Source organism: Neodiprion pinetum, chromosome 3 (genome assembly GCF_021155775.2).
Source record: "Neodiprion pinetum isolate iyNeoPine1 chromosome 3, iyNeoPine1.2, whole genome shotgun sequence".
Classification (NCBI taxonomy): domain Eukaryota; kingdom Metazoa; phylum Arthropoda; class Insecta; order Hymenoptera; family Diprionidae; genus Neodiprion; species Neodiprion pinetum.
In genome coordinates, this window is record NC_060234.1 from 38,052,901 (window position 1) to 38,056,770 (window position 3,870).

Consider the following 3,870-nt stretch of genomic DNA (forward strand, 5'->3'; position numbering starts at 1 on the left):
GATCAGATGAAAATCTCCTCGAAAATCAACAGGTGAGATAGTAAAATATCGAATGACACGGACCGAGCTTTGAACCCTAAATACACAGAGAAATAGAAACTTATTTCCATATCTTCCCTGATACACGTTTCGCAGAAAATCAGTTACTGCAACTATTTACTTTGGCAGGGAACGTATAGCGTCGTCCGTGATGGAAGGTTTCAGAGTCGATTTGGTGCGTTGTATCAAATCTGTTCACTTCGACTTGCGTTCACACATCGAGGTAAACGATTCACACAGCATTGAAACAGAATTTCTAATTGTAAGCTCGCGTGAATGCCTTGTATTAATTCCAGTCTAATTTGGCTGGTATGACAGACATGTTTCACCGAGACATTATTCAGCCTAATAAAATTGACACGGTTTTTCATTAAAACCCGAATTAATTTTATTCACATCTAATTGCAGTACAGAGTCGGCGAGCCAATGTTCAAACTATACCTAAGTTACAAGAATTTAATGTAAGGCGAAACGTGGAGGTAAGAAGCGAAGAAAGCGTGGAACCGTCATTTAAACTCAACGAAATAAGTTATTCGGACTACCATTTCAAGGGAGTATTTATTCACGGCAAATAAAACTTTGCCTCTCCTCTCGGTCTCGTTTAAATTAAACACATTTCGAGTCGAGTTTATATATTTCGTCGTAATGAATCTAAATTCGCTTGGCCCGAATTAGTAATAATGAATATAATTATTGTTTCAAGTACAATGAAGCAAAAATGATACCGTTCAAATAAGTTCGCAGCGCACAATCGAGTATTCGCATATTATTTACCGTGGATTCGCAACATCCGTCGACAAAAGAACGCTAATCCATTCAATATTCACGAATGTCGGTGTAACGAATGGAACGAAGTAGAAAAAAAAAGACGAATTCACGATCGAGCGAAACGGGGTAACTTTTGCTTTTGCAAAGTATGCGATGGGAACAAAATCCAAAGGTAAAAAAATCAAATTCCCAAGGGTGTAACGAAATGTTCGGCCGAATTTACATTCAACAAGTTCTTTCGCTTAACTTGAGTCGTAGGCCTCTTTCCCTTCTTTCATCATAAAGTTAAGCCGGCCATTCGATCAGCCTAGTTTGTTCATGGGTATTCCCTCGGTGGCCGTTCCGTTAGCATACCCGGTGGATACTTCAAACAAACTGAAAATTATGCAGATTACTTGTCGAACGCGAATGGCCGGAGTGCATTAGAGAAATATCGTTTAACGTCCCGTATATCACAGTTTGCTTTGGCCAAACCAGAAATTTGGTTGGCTCGGTTCGATTTTGGGCCAGCTTTTCCGGTTCTGGTCGAAAATCGAGCCCGTGAAAAGCTCGATGAATTGAACAAAGAGAATGATTGATTTATTCGCGGGATGACACCGAAGTGAAATAAAAAGTTGTCCGAGCCCGTTTTATAACCATCGTGATATTTTCTTGACGTTACGAGCTTTCCGCACTTTCTTTACACTTTTAATAGCTTCCACGAAAATTCTTGACGTTCGTCGCAACGGGTCGTTCAATTAATTACCGCAGCTAACGTCGCACGGGCCAAGCGACAGAGCATTTATCTAGATGAGATAGTAACGGGTGAGAGTCGTTATAATTTACAGCAGTGTTGACGATGTTTGCGCGATAATTGCCAACCCCCTGCAATGTCGAGGCATAAAACAGCCGTATAACTGATTGTCTTCGCTTAAATTAGCAGTTTGAACCAACATTCCACGGCCACGGATTTTATTGTTTTTTAAATTTCGTTTTGTGCAACGATTTCCTACAAAATTACCACTTAATTTTATAGACGAGTAGATCATACAGAGACGAATGAATCCACACACTAGACTACAAAACTCGTAATCAGCCGGATAGAAGACCGTGTCTGTTAGTTGTCCCCATTGTTGTTCGTTTCTTTGTATTTATTTTTTTTCTCTTCTTCTCATTTTATCAATTCTTTTATTTTCTTTCCCTGGACGCGGAGTCACTGGAGTGCAATTCTCTGACAGGCATTTCACACCATCGCGAACACAGAACGTATTATTTCGCGTTGAAATACTTTGTGATGGCGTTGTCGAGCTTTTGCTGTTCAATCAACACTCTACGGTTGATTTGTCCAAAGCGTAAAGCAATTTTTTTATCCTCGCACGTTTGAAGTATAATATTTATCAATCACGGCGTTTCATCCACTCCTGCGAGAGTGATTCTAAGTTGTCACGAAATTGAGAGAAGTTTCTACCGGATTTTTCGCTTTCATTAAAAATCAGGCCATTTTCTCCAGAGAACAATTTTCATCGGTTGAATCAGCTGGTCAAATAAAACTGTGCCCGAAATCCCACCAGACGAAACGTCGCGGAAAGTTTGATACCTTATAGAACAGGACATGAATCATTCTACAGGGTCTCGTTAATCTCACTTTGTTCAACTTGTTTTCAAAATTGGCCAGGTCAGGACACCGAATTCCCTCCCGACTCCGCATCGTAGGTACGTGAAGGTTATAAGCGGAAGTGTTGGGTCGGAGACTAGATCCGCAGGACGTCGATTGCGCCGGTTCTCCAGCCTCGAGCAGAAACTAACGGCGGACTTTCAAGGCCTGGGGATTTGCAGTGTCTGATATATAATACTCGTAGTCCGCCTAGTGTGGTCACCAAAATTTAACGTACCTACCCCGGCGGACTTCTGTATAAACTTTGTTTGACGGAGACCGCGCACGAAACTGGGGCTGGCTAAGTCTATTTGCCTGCTTGTTTTCATCAAACGTACGAACCCCGAGCACTTCTAACGTGGAATAACATGCGTGATGTTGATTTGCGGTGCCGAGATTCCCGCCTGCTTTGCCTGCACTTAACGCCGAGAGACGACTTCGATCTTCGACTCCTCCGCTGACTCGTGACTGCGGGAGGAAGAAGATGCAATCTAGATTTTACATTTCATGTGATAAATGTACGGACGGCACTTCTTTGGAGTCCAATTTACATAAATTGTGGTCGATCTACCTACAAGCATATCGTAACTATTGTTATCGGATTTGTAAAACTTGCCACAATTATTGTAGATTTAACTCTATACCCTCACGGAAAAAAAAACCAATTTGGGTGTATACTCGTAGCCCCGAGTTTTTTCTTATCGGAAATTATCGTTATCTATGAGTTGGTGGTACGAATTTACACCCAAGTTGGAGTTTTCTTTTTCCGTGAGGGTAAAAAAGTGCTGTCCGTGTATCAATCACGGAAGATATAAAGTCTGAAATATTTTTCTTGCGTGCAGCTCTGCCGATTGTTTCAATCCATATGATTTTCTATCTCCAGAACACTCTTCTCAGATTGTATAACGCGTATAAGTTGCTTGCATAAGTTACTACCTACAAGCAACATCGTTCAGCGGTAATTTTTAGTCATTTAAATCCCAAGGGTGTACAGCATTCCGTATCTTAGATCTGCGTATTTATCGTGTCCTTACCATTTTTCAATCCAAACGAAACTAACCCTGCGCAATTTATACAGCCTATATTACACCGGCAGACATAAGGAAGACATTTGTGCAAGTTTCATGTGATTCGGTCCGTTGGTTCTTGAGTTTATCGGTAACAAACATACCAAACAAACAAAAGCTTTTATGTAATAGTGCAGATGGATACTTGGAACAAGAGTCTCCCCCCTCATCTCACCATCCCCGAACAGTTAGGGGATGAGACGACGGGAAAGATTGTCGAAAAGTTTGGCGAGGTTTTTATACTTTATCAAAGAACTACCGTAACTCCGTGGAAATATTCATCGTCACTCTTCCGATGTCAATAACAATCTGAACATTGTGCTTTCCGTTATAATTTATATTTTAACTGAAAAAGCACAAGAA